Source organism: Mesoplodon bidens (assembly GCF_964165515.1).
Source record: "Mesoplodon bidens genome assembly, chromosome: 12".
NCBI lineage: Eukaryota > Metazoa > Chordata > Mammalia > Artiodactyla > Ziphiidae > Mesoplodon > Mesoplodon bidens.
The window spans coordinates 64,244,032-64,264,559 of NC_138168.1; the positions used below are offsets into that span (position 1 = coordinate 64,244,032).

The 20,528-nt window shown below is 40.2% G+C and overlaps 1 protein-coding gene across 1 annotated transcript in view; it reads left to right on the forward strand.

The window, feature by feature from the left end:
- The first annotated feature begins 8,057 nt into the window (after positions 1-8,057).
- The window catches only part of EYA4 (EYA transcriptional coactivator and phosphatase 4), a 264,825-nt gene continuing 252,354 nt past the window's right edge, over positions 8,058-20,528 (forward strand). Inside the window, exon 1 of the mRNA XM_081251226.1 lies at positions 8,058-8,153. The gene's annotated coding sequence lies outside the window, so the exon portion shown is untranslated. The remainder of the gene's footprint in view (positions 8,154-20,528) is intronic.

Consider the following 20,528-nt stretch of genomic DNA (forward strand, 5'->3'; position numbering starts at 1 on the left):
TCAATGTTTCTTTTAAGGAGCTTGACATTTTCTCTCTCATGTAATAACTATTTTTAAGTGTGCTATTTTCTGCTCTAGACTGAAATTTCCTGCAGGACAGGGACTCTGCCTGGTTCATCTCGGTCCCTCCCTACATTGAGTGAGCGTACGTGAAGGCTGAGAGCAGGTGCCGAGGAACATTCACATTTAAGTGGCCAGAGGGGATTCAAGGAAAGGATAAAGAAGGAGTGATGAGAGGGGTGGAGGTGACTGAGGCCAGAGCAGACCCACAGAAGCCAAAGGAGAAGAAAGTTCCAACGAGGAGCATGTCAGTGGGGCCATTCACCAAACAACAGGTCCTCGAATAGGAAGACTGAGAGAAGGATTTGACAATGAAAGAAGAGCGTTTGAGAAATTTGAGATCCTGAAACCCAGGATGAACACTAAGCAATGCCACAGGGCCCTTGAGTTTCTCTGGATTGATGTCCTGGGTGGCTTTAGTCCTGGTAGGTATGAAGAATTCTTTTGGCAATAAGGCCAGTTTGAGAAAAAAAAAATATTAAGTGTTTATGGGTTTTATTTTCATTCAAAATTAAAATAGCTTCTTCACTGGCTCCCATGGGGACAAAGGGTCAATTCTTACAGTGCCTCTTACTGAAAGGGTATTGAGAAGAAGGCTACAGCGTTTTCAGCACTCAAATATTCAGACGAGGCAGAATTGAGAAGCACCAGTGCAAAGGCTTCCCTAAAGAGTCTCACATGTGCACTAGCTCATTTCATCTTGAAATCTTGACCCAATCTCTCTGTTTTTTGAACCCATAGGCTAATTTGGAAATTCCATCATGAAGCTGGAATGCTTCATCACAGATCCTGAACTACTGGATACGCACAGAACACTTTATCCCTGTTAATGTAGAATAGTAAAATGTAGAATACAAAACAGGGAATAGGTTTGGGCTTAGAGGGTATATCAAATGGCCCAAAGGGGATCCTACAAGAGTTAGATTGAAACACACAAATTAAACACACGGGAGGAGGGTCCCCATCACACTGGATGTCCTCTGCTCTAGTGCAATCAGGTTATCAACTGGAGTATTTGTTCATCCTTCATTTAAGCATCTAATTTTATTTTTTTAGTAACTGTCAATCAAGTGCTAGATACAAGGTACTGTGCATGGAAAGGAAAGGAAGATGCAAGGTTCTGCTCTGCCACATCTGCTCTGGACAGTTGTCACAGTTGGATTAAGATGTTTGTACTTTATTACATAGATGTTTGGAGCCTCTTGGAGATTTTTAACTGAGAGAAGAGCCGTACTTTAGAGAAAGAAAAACTCATCTCTGTCTAATGGATTGGCAGAAAAGAGCCTACAGGAGGGGGAGGCTGATGGTGACAGAAGAGGTAAATGTGGAACTGGGCCTGGGGAGGTAGCCGTGATAAAGAAAGGGAAGGATAGAGGAGGAGACACTGCCAATGCAAAATATACCTGTCCTCTTGACTTATTGCCTATGGAAGGTAAGAAAGAGAGGTGAAGAATGAATTCAAAGTCAAAGACAAAATTCATTCAAGAGGAGCTGGTGGGAGAGGCTGTTGGGAGAGGCTGGGCTGGCGCCTTCAGCTTGGATTATGTTCAGCTTGGGATGCCAACAGGACCTGCAGGTGAGGCTTCCCAGCCTTCTGAGAAGGAGGTTAGTAAAGGGATGGAAGTGGAAGTCAGATTTCTAGGATTTACTAGGTCTGCAAGTAGATGTACTTAGTCCTGACCACTATTTTTGAGAGGGCTGGTGGAAGAATAAAGAAACCAGATGAACAGAACAGTCATTTTAATGGGTGTTGGAGTTGGTACTGAGAATATATGCCTCAAATTAAAAAACATTGTATAAATAGTTTCTAAATGTGCTATAAAATATAGTGGAAAGAATGGACATTACAAAGCTTTCATTATACTTTTCAGTGATATTATAATATGCATTACTTTAGAATTGTCAAGTCAATTTATTTGCCATCCATAAAGTAAACTTCCTCATTGAATTGTGTATTTGGGGACTTTCAAATTATAATCCGTGGACATTTTTCACAAGCAGATACATATCATACATACATATGATAAAGAGTTGTATAAAAAAGAGATTAATTGGATATTACCTCTTTTGAAATGTAGATAGTTGCAGACCAATGAAACCAGAAGGAAAACAAAGTGATCTTGTTCATATTTTGACTACTGCTATCATTTAAAACTGTGCTTTTGAAGTACTGGAAGGGAAATCAGGATTGTTATAGTATGCTAAAAGAAACACCCTGTGAGGTGAAAATAGAGAAAAAAATTACACTAAGTTCGTCAGAATATGAAAGTAGCATGAGTTGGCGGGAATTTGCAGGGAAGCCATAACATAGTGCCACAGAAGAAAAAAAAATGTAGGATTTGTTCTACTATGTTAATGAGACCACACCTGTAATAACGCATTCAATGTGGGGTACCCCTAACAAAAATGAACATCTAGGAAACTGGAAATAGTTCAGAGACAAGCAATACGAATGATTAAGGGCTTGGAGAGACTGAACTGAAACCAGATTAAAAGGCCTTACATTTGTTTAACGTGGCTAACAGATGACTAAAAGTGGGCATGATATCTGTTTATAAACATCTGAAGGTTGGGTGTAAACACGAAAGATAGAGTAGGATCGCATAATATGGCACTAAAAGGATTTGACTTGAGAAAAAGTTTCAAGAGAGAATTGAAAAGTAAATATAATGAAGCTGTCTCCCAGAGAGTATGCATTTCCTTTTCTTTAGAGACTCAGCCAAGAATGAGGAAGTTTAGCAGAGAGCTGGGCAGAAGAGAATGACCCAACAGGTCCCCTGCAGATCTGATTTCTTCACTTTCACTAACCAGTAGAAAACCTTTTTAAGCTTGATCTGTTTGCACAAAAATTACTCAGAAAGTGTGTTTGTTTATAGATTTTAGAAAACCAACAGCACAGCACTTTAGATTCCTGGGCAATCATATTTTATCTTCATTTGCTCTGTCATTGGCAGAGTAGTAGAGAAAACAGTGTTAAACCTAGTTCATATTGATACTGGCCTCTAAAAGTCCACTCTTCCAAAACTCAAAGGGTTGGACTTAGAATGTATTGGGAGACAACCAAATGACTTTATTTTTTAAGAATTGTGTATACTTCCAGCTGGACTTTAAAGGTACCAAAAATGAGTAATTTAAGAGATCTATTTGAGGATTATTTCTACAAGTATCCAGTCTTCTGGCTTCTTTTTTGGTGAATGTAGGATTGAGGACCGAGCAGGACCCTGTGGTGCACTCCCGGGTACGCATCCTTTCCGTGTCCCCCGCTTCTTGTTTGTAGGAATCAGGCTTCATTCAGTCTCCTAAAACGTTTCCTGAGTTCCAAAGCACGCCTTCTCCTTGCTTGGTCCTGGAATAATCCTTTCTCTACTCCAAACTCTGATGTTTTGGTTAGTTTGGCGTTGGGCACATGAACTCGTGTTCAGTCATAGGCTTATTCCATTTTTTAGCCTAAAGTTTGCTCTTACTGAAGTGATGGAAAGGTTTTCCCTTAAGGTTACTTTAAAATAAAATGAAAATAAAAATAAAGTTTTGGATTGTGAGCTCTTAGAGGGTTTTGTTTGTTTAATTTGACTTACACACTAACCAATGCCAAAAAGGTGCCATGCACACTTTCAAAATAAACAAATAGTAGATGATAACTGCAGGAGGGGTTGGCTAAAGGAATTGCTAATACATGAGTCCTTTATTTCCACTGATTTTCACTATAAAGTCACATTTTTTTTCTCCCCCCAGCAACCAATGTCCTTTCTTAGATGAAGTTGAATGTTCATGGATATTCTGATGGTCTGATTCATGTCATATCGGACCTGCTAGTGTTTCTGAATCACTTCCAGAATTTTCCAGCAGATTTCTGACTTCAGAATTTTCCTCCCTACATATCCTTTCAGGCTCTTTTAGCTCCTCTCCATTGATCTACTTTCTCCATTCCTTCTCATTGCCTTGTAGAACTTTGTTGCAGTACCAGACTGCGCCAATAGATGCTGCCACTTCTTGATGTTACCAGTTTGTTTCTTTTTCAGTGGCTAAGTCCTAAGTGCTTGTTGAGAAACAATGCAGAAGGCAATGAGTAGCTGCTCTGATCTCCCATGAGAGTAATTTGCTTTTTAATTGTGGGCTTATGAATTGTTTGAATTTTACTAGTAAGAAAAATAATAAAAATTAAATTAAGTTTAGAAAAATGATACAGATGAACCAGTTTGCAAGGCAGAAATAGAGACACATGTAGAGAACAAATGTATGGACACCAAGGGGGGAAAGCGGGGATGGGTGGTGGTGGTGGGATGAATTGGGAGATTGGGATTGACATATATACACTAATATGGATACAATAGATAACTAATAAGAACCTGCTGTGTAAAAAAAGTAAATAAAATAAAATTCAAAACAGTGAAATTCATTTTAAGAAGACACTTCAGTTTCAGATACTTCAAGTATATTTTAGGCATGGAAATCAACAATTGACTAGTACCATAATTTTAAATGCCACACCTAAAAGAATTTTGGACTCAACATTTCTCTACAGTAATGGAAATGGAAGGCTGGAAAATTTGTTTTGGAAAGCCGAGGGGACATAAGGAGTGTAATTCTTTAAGCAAGTGTTTCTCAAACTGGTGTGTCAGATAATTTTAGGTGGTACAAGATAATTTTTATTTCTATAATAAAGATTTATTTGCAAGGTCATGCTCTATTTGTGGCAAATTATATTGGTTTTCCATTTATGATGATGATAAAAAGTTTCCTTTATCATATAAAATTATATAATAAAAATAGCTTGTTTAAAGAATAATATTGAGTCAAGAATATTAAAGGTGATATGGCAATAATTATAAAAGCAGTATTCAGTAGAAATGCTGGAAATAATGCCTTGTCTAAATATGCAAAACATTTTTACCTATACAACCTTAAAATTCTTAAATTTCTTGGGCTCAACTTATTTCAAAGGTGGGCTGAAAATGTGAGATTTTATATCAGTCCTAGTGGTGTCTATGTAATATATGTTTATTTAAGGCTATGTAAATGGATTTGAAAGTAGTAATAAGAAGTTAACTAATATTGTGATGTGATTCTCTTTTTTTGGGGGGGAGATAACTTCTGTAAACATATTCTTATGTAGGTTATAAAAAATTATGTGGGAAAAAAGTAATTTGAAAGCATGATCAGTATTGCTGAAAATATGATTTTAGAAGGGAGTAAAGAAACATGCTAAAAGACTACATCTGTGTGAACAATATGCTGCACTAAAGTATGAATTTTTATTTTATCCAAAGTATGCATCTTCTCACTTTTAATTAGAGGTCAAACTAACACATAATGTTTCATACCAAAACGAAATTTAAAAATCTGTGGCCTTGGGTCTTCCCTGGTGGCGCAGTGGTTGGGAGTCTGCCTGCTAATGCAGGGGACACGGGTTCGAGCCCTGGTCTGGGAAGATCCCACATGCCGTGGAGCGGCTGGGCCCGTGGGCCACAACTGCTGAGCCTGCGCGTCTGGAGCCTGTGCTCCGCGGCGGGAGAGGCCGCGATAGTGAGAGGCCCGCGCAATGCAATCAAGAGTAGCCCCCGCTTGCCACAACTAGAGAAAGCCCTCGCACAGAAACGAAGACCCAACACAGCCCTAAATAAATAAATAAATTAATTAATTAAAAAAGAAAAAGTCTGTGGCCTTATGAGGAGAGTATTACATTCAGCATTGTACTTAATTTTCACCTGATAATTACTATAGCCACTGAGCATTCCTAGACAGTGAATGATTGACAAAACATTTACATTGCATACTTTGCCTGTAACATATAAACTGTACTAAAATAATTACTATTTTTCTCACTACTACCACTAATAGTAATAGCATGACAGTGGCTAGCAGTTGTTTGAATCTTAGGTCTGCCATTTATTAGCAAGTTGCTAAAAATTCTGAGCCCTTAGTTTTCTCACCTGTAAAATGGGGAAAATAAGACCTGCAAAGTTAATTAAATCTGCCCATTGATATTTCCCTCTTAAGTGTATAATAACTGGCATCCTCTCAGGCCGGAATGTGGCTTTAGATCATGGTCCAAATCCCCTTTGCGCCAAACCCACTGCCAGAACCCTTTCTACCTTGAGCGTCAGAAGAGGAAACATGCCTGACAGTGCCTAAGCCCTCCAAAATAAATCTGCAGGAAAGAACACCCAGTGAGTGATGAGAACAATGAGCACATTTATCAGTTTAAATTTACAACCTCACCTTTCCCGTTGCCTATTAATAATTGTAGATAATGCCCCACTAATCAAAAAATAAGTGGAAGCTACAAGTATTCAATACTTGTTTTTGTGTTTAAACTTGACCGTGTTGGTGTTCCATTGCTTAAGACTAAGGTAAAGCAGAGGGTGAAATTTTTTTCTAAATTTTGTACAGAATATAATTCAGTTGATAATATATTAGAACTAAATTTTCTTTGGGAGTAATTTCTACTAGTTAACTTGTAATCTCTCAGGCCACATCTAAGGCAGTATAAGTGGCTGCTTGTTGAATCATAAGCTTTGTGTTTTGAGACCACTGAGTTTATCTTGGGGAACATCCCTTAGGTTTCTTTGGGCCTCAGTTTCCTTATCTCTTGTACAGGATTAAATAACCACCATAGAGTTGTGAAAATTACATGAACTCACATGTACCGCAAGTAACCACTGTAATGACTGACACTCAGTAAATTCTCAATAAATTAAAACACTTATAATCAACGACAATTAAAAAAGATATTCCTAACATTGATAATAGGTTTTGCGAAGAGGTGATTAAATGGATACAAAATGTATGTATTGTTTATTGCCAACTTTGCTCACATCTCTGATTGTGATATCCACGTGCATGCATGTAGAATATTAGATCCTATGTGGGTGCATACTGCATGCGCAGAAGGCTTACGCATGAAATGTCCCTTCAGCAATGTGCCTGGGGAAGCTCTGACGCTGCCTTGGAAGTCGGTCGTCGCAGCCCGACCTTTGGGCGTCTGGGAGGGATGCCTATACCTGCGTCCAGCGCTGGAAGGGGCCCAGGCCCTTCGAGCACAGCCTATCCCCAGACCGCTTACTCGTGCCTCGCATACATCTTCACCGAAAAGGGTATTTCCTCCCTTCAGAGAAAGCTCCCCAGTCCGACGTGGGGTGGATTTTACTTTACGTTGTTGCAAGTAGGAGAAGTTCCTCCTCTCTCCTCCCTTGGGGTAAGTGGAAAGGAGTCTCGCAGGGAGCCCGCAGTGGCCGACACCCAGGGATCGGGTAGCGACCGAATTACAGACAGCTCGGGGGCTGCCGGGCCGAAGCAGGTGGGGACTGAGCCGTTCCCCGGTGCGGGGAGGGGAGTGCGGCCGCGGGTCCCTCCCCTCCGCCGGGAGGTGGCAGCGGCCGGCGCCAGGCCAGTGGGGGCGGGGTGGGGGCGGCGCGGAGGGCGCAGAGATCACCGCGGCGCCACTGGGGACGCCCAGGGCCCCGAGCGGTCCCCACGCGGGACCGCAAACGATGACAACAGGCAATCGCTCCAGGTCGAATAAAAAGGAGTCGCTTCCCCGCGCGCCGCCGCCCCCCGCTGCCTGCCCCGGGGGGGGCCCCCCCGGCGGCCTCCAGTGGCCGCGGGCGCCGGCGTCCCCCGCCCCCGCCCCGCGCGCAAGTGCGAGGCTGCCCGCGGCGAGGCTCACGCTCTGCCGCTCCCGGCTTCCGCGCAAAACTTCGAGCCGGGCCGCGTGAAGTTGTCGCTCCCCTTTCGGAGCGGGAAAGGGCTTGGGGAAAAGCCGGGCAGTGAGGACCGCGGTGGCTGGGCGCGCGCTTTTTTTTTTTTTTTTTTTTTCTTTTTTTTCTGTCGTCGATCCGGAGTTTTGGCTCCTCTCCTTTCCTCCTCCCCCTCGTAGCCGGCTTCTCCCCCCGCCCCGTCTCTCCCCCACTGGTGTAAGCTGTTTGTTGGGGGGTGGCCGAAGGGGATGTCCTCTTTTCACCAGAGGCACAGCGTTCAGGGGAAACTTCAACACTGGAAGGCACGAGAATAAGTACCTAAATACGGACGCACGGATCCGCTGCTGGGGGAGACACTTGAACTTTGGGATCCCGAGACGGTCCGGGCGGCAGGAGGTGAGTGCCTCTTCTTCCGACGCCCCCCTCCCCCCCGCCCCGTTCCGGGGCCCGCGGGCTCCAGGTTTCAGGGATCCCGCAAACTCTCTCCGGAAAGTGCGCGCAGCTCCTCCGGGGGCGCCAAGCGCTGGGGACAGTGGGCGCACTGCGGGAAGGTGTGTGGGAGCCGGGGTCCCCGAGGGCGCTTCGTTGCGGAGTGCCGCCTGCCCAAGGGCCCGGGCCGCTCTGAGTGCCGCGGTGTGTTCTGCCCTGGAGGACGGCCTGGAGCCCCGAGGGTCCCTGCCGAGCCTTTCTTTCCCCGCGGAGCCCTCGCGGAACAGGCTGCACCGCTCCATACCTGCACTCCGTCCCCGCCTTGCAGAGGCGCGAGCCCCTGCGTCTCCCCTGCGTCCTTCTTGTGGCATTTGTTACTTTGCCTGGACGCCCTATATAAGTCAGACTCAAGGATGCTGACCCGGGTCCCATGGAGGGCCCCAGGCGCCTGGGGTTTTCACGGTGCTGGGTGCGTGTGTACGTTTAATGCTTTGTGTTCTCATCTCGAGGCACCAACCGGGCTGTTCAGCTGCGGCCGTCCCACTTTAAATAAGAGTTATGTGGCGTGGGCCGAATGTCTCCTGCCGTTTGCCAGGGTCCGTGAAACGAGAGGCGCCTTTTCAGAGGACTCGCGTTCATTGGCCCGGGGCGCGGATGCCGTGGAGGAATGATAACTTCTCCAAACGGAGGGACCCGGCCGGGCCCGTGGGGAGCACGTTTACTCGTTCCAAAGCCTGCGGTGTCTGGGCGGCTGCGGGACTCGAAACGGCTCGCTGCTTCAGCGTCGTTAAGCGAGATTTGGAAGTAGATCGTGTGTGTGTGCTTGTTTTATTTTGCGCCGCACAGCAGCCAGAACTTTCGTTTAGTAGCATTTTCAAGATGTTTCTTTCTTTTGTAAACAGTGTTCGGAACAGCTTGGAGCCATTAGGGAATTTGCCGCCCGAGTGCCGCGCCTGAGCGGTGGCGAAACCGGAGAGCGCAGCTTAATTTTTGTCATCCCTTTCCTAGTTGGGGCGGCACCGTCTCCACTCACCGCCACTTCTCTTTCGCCTTCCTTTGAACGCTAACGGGGTTTGTGTTTGGGGTGAGCGCGTGTGTGGGAGGCTGTCGTTTGGAGTCGGTCTTCTCTCCCCTCGCCGCCGGCGTCTGTGCCCTGCACTGCCCAGCGGGCAGAGAGTCATTCATGAATCCTAATCTGAGGGCAGTGGAGGAAGGTGCAGGTCCCTCAGACCTTTCTGCCAAGGTGCAGAATAGCGACGGGGCGTGTGTTTTGGTTTCAGAGCAGTTCCACGTGGAGCACCTCCGTGTGCGTGTGTGTTGTGTACTTGATCTGTGAGGAGGTAACAGGAGTCTTGTGTTCAAACCCAGTGGGCCGTTGGCCATTAATTTGCTTTCCTGGCTGTCATTACAGACACTTCCAAAATCTGATACCTAAGAGAACCAACAGGTTAGGTTTCACATTAAGAGCTCATACTTAACAGTTTTCTTTCTCCCTTACCGGTTTTGGCTTGGCACCCTGGGATCAACGTAATTGATGGAGCGAAACATATCTTCTCGAATATGGCATTTTGTTCCTCTTCTCCTCTGCGGCCACTTTTTGCACCCTCGGGCGTGTCAGTTTCAGCGGGCGCTCCTTCTTCTGGACTTAGGTGGGAGTCTTAGGAGCATTTAAGCACCGCGGGCTCCCTTTCTACAGCTCCTGAAGTTTGAGTTACACGTAGGTGACTGACAGTCTTGAAAGTTGAGGATGTTTTTTTGTGTGTGTGTCTGTTGAGTTGTTTTTGGTTTTATTTTGAAAACCTCCTCAGGACAGGGATGTAACCTTTCACGGGTAAAATTAGGTTTTAAGCAGAAACATTGCCCTCCCCCACCACAACTTTTTTTCTTTTTAAATATTTCTGGCCAGTTTATAGCTGAAGAGCCAAAAGCTAGGAAGGGGGTGGGGCCGGGAGAGAATCCTAAAACAAAATATTTGGTACATAGTAGGGTGTGGTATAACATTATCCCAAGAAATAGATAGCAGTAGTAAGAAGAGGGAAACTATTTTGTGTATAGCTAGACTGCCAGAATCTGATCTTTATGGCAACAATACCAGATGCAGATACAACTACACTCATTTTTACTGTTATTATAAACCATAAAAATAGTTTGTTCTGCCTCATTAAAAGTTGTAAGCCATTCAGAGTTAAACCATTTTTTTTTTTTTTTGGAAATGGCTGTAGAAGACAGTTAAAAACCTTGACAGTTATAGCTTTGAAAGTAACATAATTAGGTTGTCTGAAAACTGTTCCTTTTTTTCTGATTATTAAGGATATATCCTTGCCTTTCATAATAGGTAAAGGTCTAAAATCAATAGGTTTTCAAAAGCCAGTTTTCCTTTGCCAATTATCTGAAAATAGTATGCGTCAACCTAAGGCCGCCGTAATTAGAGGTTGTTTCACGATTATAACTGAAATTAAAAGATTTACTTGATTATTCTTTTTTAATGAATAAGTAGTTTACTGATATTAGAGACTTAATTTCTTCTTTACAGAATGAAAATTTTTTATATATATTTAGAGAATATTTAAGTTTATGTTCAAGTTTAAAAATTTAAAAAACCCCTAAGATTTGTGTAAAAAGAAATTTGTATAAAAATAATCATTACTCTTATTAAGAAGTACAGATGCTGCATTCTAGAGGATTTGTAGAAGCAGTTGAAAAAAATTGTCTTTTCATGAAAGTTTCTTTCTTGAGAGTGGATCAGTAGGTTGCCATTTTGGTGTAATTTATTTTTTTTTTTCTTTCAAAAACCTCTTTGAATTAAACAGAAAAGAAAAATAAGACCTCCATTTCTGAGAGTTTTCTTTTTATTTATATTATGATTTGGGGTGTAAATAAATTTTACATAGCCACGGGAAATAAAGTATCCCATTTCATGTTTTCAATCTTTGTTGCAAGCTCTAAATGACTGATGCCATGTCTAAAAATATATTTATGTGGCTTGGTATTTCATTTTTAAAAATTTTATGCACTAAAATTAAATTATCCTGAAGTTTTAGAAATGTAGAATGATAGAAAAACCATGACTACTGTTATGAAAAGTTAGGATGTTGGAAAGTTCACATTCTAACTCACAAATAATAAAATTATACTTATTTCTCCCAGTGGAAGCTCGCACTTTTTATACAGAATTCAAGAAGAGGGGAGATAATCCTTTTCAAGACTTAGTGAAATGTTCAGTAGTTTAAGAGTGCAAGTATTTATTCTATTTTTCATTATCTTTTTTCCCCTCTGTTAGGTAAATGCAGGAACACTGAACATTCAGTAAAAACAGGCCCCCCTTTACAAGAAGTTTATTCACCATAGTTCTGTATTGCAGCTGCTGGTCATATTTCATGGAGCTGTTAAAGCACTTAAAACCTAAAATTAGGTACTGTCTCGTTGTAAATATTTCAGATCACTCATCTAAGAAACAAACAGAAGAGTGTGTTATCAAAAGTAGATGTTCTGAATCCCCTCACTGAGGAGCTGAACAAAACATCTATGAAACACCTTGTTATTTTTTCAGTGAGAATATAATCATGACAGTTTCTTTTTCAAGTAGATATTATACTTACATATCCTAAACTCTTATAATGTGTCTCCCTGTAGAGTATCTTAAACTAATTGTATTCAGAAATACCGTTGGAGGATTTTATTACAACAGTTACTGGGTGAATGCAATCCACACCAGGAGGAATAGGATGACTTTCAGTGTACCTGCTCCTCTCATGAATTTTTCCCAGTGAACTAAGAAATGACATGCTCTTTCAGGCACTCGTTCTAGAGATGGGTGAGGTGCAGTGGTGTATTTCATTGCAGTTAGCATGAGACTGCATTTTGCAGTTAGATGAATTTTATCGTGGGAGACACTGAATATTAAGTTGTACATGGAATGAACTTGGCTTCACTTAGTTTGAACTTGAGTGGAAGAAATAAACAAGAATCACATATTCCAAAGTAGTATAAGCAAATCTGATTGCTTTTAAGAGGTTTGAAGACTTTGTAAACATTACTGTCACCTAATATTGCTTGTGGCTCTGCACATTAGGATATGCCTTGGTGAAGTTTGTGATTCTTACCATGTCCCATCCAGGTTTCTACTAGGAGAGTGGTACTGAAAATAAATACCACTATCCTTACCACCCTAGCTCCTTTTCTTTCTTCCAGAAGAAGAGATGAAACAGATGAATTTAAAAATAGAAACCATTTCGAGTTATCAAAACCACATTTACATGGTGGTTTAAAACAGTTGCAGAGTGTGTACCTCTGAGTCTCGCTGTAACCTTTTCTGTCATTGAAAGGTGCTAATTGATCTTAGGGCACTGACATAATAGTATAGTTTGATATTTGAAACCTTTCAGCATTGGTCTGGCCCTTTTCTCACCCTGAGATTTCAGTTCATGGCTGATGAAGAGTAATACCATGTTAAAATGTCAGGAATTCTAATTTTTCCCCCATGTAAAACATTTTAATAAAACAGCTCATATTGTTAAGCTTTTATGTATGTACAGTAAGTAAATTTATTTTAATGTACTTCTGAGAGAGAAGGACCTATATTATCATGTTAAGCTTTTTTATTTTTTTTTTCCCCCACAGGTAGATTTTTTTTTAATTGAAATTTTTAGGCAAAGTCTGATTACTGTGATCACATCGGAATAGGTTCAAAGTGAACTTGCATTAAAGCAATATAGAATAACCATCTTGAAATTTCATATCTAAAGTATATGTTCTTAAGTATATGGAGACCTTAAAGTATATTTTAAAATAAAAATTGTCAGTTCAGTTTTTGTATAGTTGTAATCTTTCTGTGTAAGTAATCAGTAATTACATCATCAATCATTATCATCATCATCACAACACAGCTGACATTTACTGAGGATTTATTTACTTTTTGCAAAACAGTTTAAGTTATTTATGTGGATTAGCTAATTTTAATCTTCTCAACGGTGCCTTTTTTATTATTCCCATTTTACAGATGAGAATTATGTAGTAGAGTGGAGCCAGGATTTCATCTCTGCCCCCCTAACCCAGATCCCCTATCCTTAAACGTTGCCCTAGGCAGTTGCTGCCACCTGTTACACATGAGTTCATTTTAGGTGGTACCCAAACATTTTATTTTTATATTATTAGTTATATATTTATTTCTAAGGATATTAGGAAAATATGTAAAATTTCACATTAAACCTGTAATTTCCTGGATAATGTTGTTTAAGGCAAAACCAAAAAAGGATTGAAGCTGAAGAAAATTTAAAAGCACCTATTTAAAGAAACATATTAAATAACAGTGAACAAGTGCTTGGCTAACATAGCCAAAATCATGAAGGTTGATGGCCAATGACTACATTGGGAGAAACTGGTATTCTAGAATGTTCCCCAAATGTTGAGAACTTCTGTCCAGACCTTTTTAATATTTGACTTACAAGTAGACTCTTCCTTTACTTTTCAAGCCTCATCCTTTAGTTATATGTTATCAATTTTACAGTTTTTCTCTTGTTGCTTTAAGCCTGAATGCTGGTTATGAATCTCAGATCTACACGTTTCTGTTGAACCAACGGATGAGGACTGTGTAATGAATTTCTAGAGGCAGTTTAAATGATAACGGGCTCACTTATATTTCGGAGACACTTTCAATTTACACAGATATCAGACTTTGCGTTTTTAAGGTTTTTCTCTAGGTGAACATGCTTGTTCTGCTGTTAATAATCTGTTTTATAACTTTAATGTGTTTTCCAATGAAGCAGTGGTTTTCGTTTTGATTTACATGTTCAGCCACAGTACGCTTTGTTCAAGTGAAAGCTGACACTATGCCCACTAGAGAAATGTCCACTGCCTTCGTGAAGCAGGATGTGGGTGGCCTGTGAATCACTCATCAGCCCTGCCTCTGACCATTGGCCTCCCAAAGTCTCTGTAAGGGTCATCCAGGCTGCAAATAAAACGAGTCTTCTGACGGAAGGGGTCAATTCAGAATACCTGCTGCTGTCTGTGAGTGTGTCATCCACTAAAAACCAAAACACAGTGTAACACATCGGCAAAAGTTGTGTCAGTTTACCCTAGTGTAACATGAATATTCTTATCAACTGATCTGCAGCTTTCTTTCAGTTTAGTACTGAGAAAATAAAAAGTAGTCAAAATGTTTCCCACATAGAATTACAAGTCTGAATGAGGCACATAGAATTTGTTTCTACAAAGGTTTGTTTGATTGGAGCATCTTTTTTTCCTTTAAAGACTTTATGAAGACATATCGGCAGTGGCATAAATTGACTTGACCTTAGATTTTCACATAAATTATTGCTACTGTTTCTGTTATTCTTTCCTCCTTCCTTTTTAAAATGAAAGGGACATTTCTTGTGAAATGCTATAGTTAAATCATAAAAATTTATGTTCATATACCATTAAGTTTAATTCTGCTCACAAAAGCAATAACATTAAATTTGAAATTCTATCCTTAATCAAGTAGGTCTACCACATACCAGGAGGGCTTATTCTCTGCAAGGTCATATACACAATTCACAGGCCTTTGCATATACCCAGTGGAGGCATCTATTCATTACATTTCACCTCTGACTCTGAACTCCCTCATGTTAGAGGATTTGAAAAGACCTGAATGTTCCGACTAAGAGATTGAATATTTCTAACTTAATGTGTCCAGTATGTTGAAAGTGATGATGACTTGCAGAGTCCACAGGTCTCTGAATTAGCTAATTCTTTTCACTTCAAATTTTATATGTTAATGCAAATGTGTATTCACATATGATTTTGACTCAAGTAATTCTAGCCAAATTTAATCACAAATTGGACGAGTCACATTCGAATTTTCCTTTTGCAGTTTTTTAGTAATCTCAAGTTGTGCTTCTAGTAGGTAACTTTGGAATGCAAACCTCAGTGAGTTGGTCAAGAACATCAATACTACCGAAATTTTGTACGTGAACTTTAGGTATTAAGATGATGCTACTGTTTTGTTTTTCTTAGTCAACCCAAGAAGACTTCATTTAGGTCTGTTTTGTCTTCTCAGTTGTTGACTTTAGTTTTTAAAGGCTTCATTCATGAAAATACTAGCAAAGTTCTGGGCATATGATAAATGCTTATTAAATACTTTTTACATTGTCTGTGTTGCTGAAGAGATGCCAAAATTATAGTGAGATGAATAGATTTTTTTTTTCTTACTCTGGATAATTTTGAAGACTTTGGGACTTTTAGTCTATGATTATAATGAGTTCTACTTTTTCCTGGCATATACCATTCATAGGAATGGTTAGCCTGGTAAGTAACTATGGTACCCAAGGTCACAGGTTTAATCCTCAGATTACCACGTTAGCTGTAGGGGGACACTTGTCCTACACATGCTTGGTCATCTTGTCTTTGTCGTTAAAAGTATAGTTATGGTATCTTGACTGTCTCTCTTCAGGGACCACTCTGGTCTATGCTGGATCTGTCTCCGAGAATCTCCTCCCATCCTGAGGCTGTTCAACCACATCTGTTCACAATTTTTATCAGGTCCCTTCTTGACTTAAAATTCTATAAAAAAAATTCCCTGTTGCCTATAGGACAGATTCTAAAATTCTTAGCAGGATCTACAAGGCCCTTGAAGCTGAAAACTTTGCTCAAGTTTCCCTTCTCACCTCTCACCAGCCACTCATAAGAAATCTCTTCTCCAGCTGTATGGAAAAGTGCAGCCCTCAAATACAGCCTGGTCATTTCCACTTCATGGCTTTGTGCATGTGCTTCTTTCTATCTGGAAGACATCTTGCCCCTCCCCCTGAAACTTCCTTTTCTGCTGCTTTTGCAAGACTCAGGATGCAAAGTGTTACCTCCTCTGACCACCGCCAGAGGCTGAGTTGGATGTTTCTTTTCTCTTTGTCCCCAAAGCACACACTTTCCACCTTTGGTATAGCAGTTGCCACATTGAAATGTAATAGGTAACATGAGTTTAAATTCTGCGCTAGACTGAGAATTTACTGAAGCTGTTACCAGTATTTGCTATTCTGTAAATTGCTATTTCCAGTAGGTAGGGGACCGTACATTCCTTTTGAGTGAATGAGTGAAGGAAATGGGAATGAAGGCAGTGGTGGTGGCACTGGACACCCTCTGCCATCTCTGAATTCAGGCCCAACTTGTCTGTATGGGTGTAATGATGCAGAGATGTATTTATGACCATTGGGAAGTCAATGATCTAGTGGATAAGCTGAGGATCCCGAAAATCTTTGGAGAAATGGGTATTTCTTAGCACTTGAAATCTGAGGGACCCACTTCTTTTTATGGCATAGTGATTAAGTACAAAGAATATGGAGCTGGGCTCCTTGAGTTTGAAGCACAGCTCTGACACTAATGATCGGTAATGATGAGCATGTTAATTAAATTGGTTTTGCTTTAGTTTTCTCATGTGTAGTAGAACATACTTGGAGTTCATATGCAAATTCAACAAGTAAATATATGTAAAGCATTTAGAATAGTGTCTGATATGAGTACTAGCTATTACGAATTTGATTGTCTTCCCTCCGTTGGAGTATGCCAACTATTCCAGAGATATTTAGAGCGGAAAGTCCTTTTTGGGGTCATAGACTGGGGATCATAAGTTGAGTCCCCAATGGTCCAAGTACAAATTTAATACCCAGGGGTGATCTTGGCAAATCTGAGACTCTATTTGGAGCCATAAGAAAAGACATTAGAAAACTTAGTTTTGGCCATTTACATTGCATGGCATTTCTTTTAACAAATACTTTCACATACAGTTATCTAGATTTTTAAAGGCTTTCATCTGTGTGGTTCCTCAAGTACTCTAAGCCACCGTAAGAACATTCTGTAATGGTACTTCTGTTTTATAGCCAATATTTGTTTCCCCAGTTGTTTTTTCTTCAGCCTGAAGGCACCAATTATAAGAATTTGTATAATTTTCAACTGAGTGAGCTTGATGAGCTCAGTGTAAACTTTTTAAAAAAGATAACATTAAAGATTACTATGACTCTTATCTTTGCAGAGACAGTAGGAGGTCATTAGCATCTCCATTTCTAGACTTGATCATTTGGTCCTTGGATTCAGATGTAATGACTATATGGCAAAGTGGGGCTGAGGGAGAAGGGGAAGTTAAAATATTAAGTGGCAAGGTTCTGTTTTTTAACTGCTTACTTTGAATTGCTGCCAGGTGCATCTGTATAAAAAATATGACGCTACTACTGATGTTGTGCCTGAATCGCTCAGCTTATTTATTTATAAAATTTATTTGTTTATTTATTTATTTTTTAACTTTTTATTTTATACTGGAGTAAAGCTGATTAACAATGTTGTGATAGTTTCAGGTGCACAGAAAAGCGACTCAGCCATACATATACAGGTATCCATTCTCCCCCCAGACTCCCCTCCCATCCAGGCTGCCACATAACTTTCGCTCAGTATATTTAGACCAGTGTTTTTCAAAGACTGATTGTTGACATTCTGAGCTGGATAATTCTTTGTTGGAGGTTGTGTGTGGTTGTCCTGTGCATTGTAGGGTGTTGTGTGGCATCCCTAGTCTCTACCCACTAGATCCCAGTAGCACCCTCCCCCGAGTATTAACAGTGTCTCCGGACATTGCCAGGTGTCCTCTGGAAACAAAATTGCCCTCAGTTGAGGGCCCATAGTCAAAGTAGATCTTAAGATCACTTGATAAAATCAAAAGATCCCCAGGCATCTGCATGAGAGGACTGTTCTATTTTTACTCAAGTGTGGAGAATCTTCATACCTTCTTCCTAAGTTTAAACACAAAATCAAACAACTCTTATTAGTCTGTGTTCATAGATAAACTTTACATAGACTGACTATGGTCAGCATATAGCTTTACACAGATTGACTATCGTCAGCATATTTTCCTTTTTGGGAAACAGTATATGAGTGGGGGGAACAGAATACTTAGGAAAGTATGTAGGAAGTAGATATTTATTTGAATCACCTATATGTCTATTTTAGAAAAATTACCTTTGCTGTTACTTGTTAGCAGATACTTTTGATTCATTTTTGATAATGACAATTACTCATCTTTTCCCATAGATAAATATTCAGAAGTAAGGAACTTTTACTTGTTTTAGTCTGTAGTGTCAGAAAAAGTAAAGTATTATCTATAATCAAAACTGCCTACGATGAAAAAACTTTATCAGTTAAATCATTTGTTTCTTTGTAACAAGAAAGTTTCAAACGAAATAAGTCTTAGCTTTCAGTTTGTACCACAGTTTCAGGATCTTGAGTTTAATAATATTGGTACAGTCTGAAGAAAGTAAAAATGAACATAAAAACTCCTTTGTTGATTTACCAAATCCAGACCTTATGTTCTAATTCTATAGGACATAACATTTTGTCTCTGAATTGATCTGCAGTTGACTGTAAGTAAATGTGATGCAGTCTGAGTACTACATCTGACATTTGCCTAGTTTAGGTATATATGAAAGATGCTTCAAAAGTTACTGAGCAGAAAAAAATGGGAACATATAATGTTAAAGTGAGAGGGGTTAACTTTGCCTATATGAGTTTTGGGTTGGATGTGAAAATTATTTTGGAGTATGAAACAATATTATAAATATATGATTAGACTAATGTTCATATGAGCTCTAAAGAGTAAAGAATTTTTAAATCTCACTAGTAATCACAAGGATACTTGAAATTCCACATATATGTATTGTCTAGTGGTTTTACTTTAATTGTATTAGGCAGGTAATCATGTTACCTGGAAGCAGTCAGACAGACCAAGGGATTTCACATCATTTACTAATTGATGCTCAAGCAGGCAGGGCAGAGGCACTTGAAAACAAACTCACTGTCTCTCTTTCTTTCTCTATTACCTCTCCTTTGATTTATGCTTTAATTTTTGAAATGTATTCTTAAGAAGAAAAAGTGGCTGCAAATACAGCGTACTGTATGTGATCAAATGTATCAGTACTTCTGTTTTCTAAGAAGAGAGGGACTCCTTACAGCTACTTGTTAGCAGAGAGATAAAGTGGGTGCTGGGCAACCCAATGACAGATGGGGGCCCTTCCAGGGGAGTTAGGTGGGGGTTATAGGCCAAGGGCTTAAATCATGAATTTTCAGACAGTGAAGGTGGGTTCTGCTCCATGCACTGACAGCAAGTCCGAAGAAGGCGCAGCAAACCTCAAGTCCATCCAGGCACTTTATTCCTGACATTGAACAGGAAGCCTGGTAGCCCTCTAGTCATTAGAGAATAGCCAGTGAACCAGAAGTTCTGTTTTTCCAAATGAACACTTCTTGGGTTCATAAATTAGGGAACCCCCCAGAGAATTCAAGTCACATACCTACTTTCTCAGGTTTATTTCTTTGTACCGTGGATATGAATGTAAGACTTACCTATTTTTATGAACGCTCCATGGCATAAAATACAATTAGGCATTTCCTTTTTTCTCATTGGGATATCCTCACCACCCTTGTCCTCCACTGCCCCAACTCCCTTAACCTCCTTGCCTCTTACTTTTTGCTGCCTACCTGGACAAAAAAATCTACTCATCTTTCAAGGCTTAGCTCAAATGTCACCTCCTCTGGGAAGCCTTCCCGAGGCTCAGGCAGAATTAATTCTTTTCTCTCTGTAATACCATAGCGCCTTATGTGGGCTATTGGTATAAGAACACATTGTGCTGGGGCTAATTTTATGTGAATCTGTCTTCTAGAGAGATTCTGAACTCACTGAGGGGTGAGACCATATCTGTCCTCCCCTGTAGCCCCAGTGCCTGGGGTAGTGATGGAAATTCACTAGCTACCCTATTCCCTGCACGTCTTCAAAGGACATACATCCAGAGCCAGACAACTACAAAGAATGGATCCTGTTTACATTTTGGAAACTAATTTCTTTTTTGCATATGGTCAGTGAAGCTAGTTTATTGGTTCTATTCTATTCTAAATTATTTAAAGCTTTATTTGTAGCAAAGTATTACTGATATTCTAGCAGAAGAAAAGATATGGCCAACATGAACTGGTATTTTGGATAAACTGAAATTAAAAAGGCAGATTCTAGTGGAGACTTATAGTTTTCCTACATCCAGTTTTCTCTAGAAACAAACTTCAGCCTCTTTGGTTGATTTCTGTGGAGATACATTTCATGTTATTTTGAAGAATTTTTAACCCTCAGAATTATGGATTTCATCTGAGAGGAAGTATGTTCTGTATATGTTTATGTCAATATTTCAAAATATGGGGACCAAAATTCCTAGAGGTATCCATTAGAAGTATATGTGGTCATTTAGTGAGAGAAATTTGGTCGGTTTTTTCAGGCATAATTTAGGAAGAAAAATTTCTGTTTAGTTTCTAGTGGTTTGTTTTCAGGCATTTTTCCTCAAAAAGATGAGC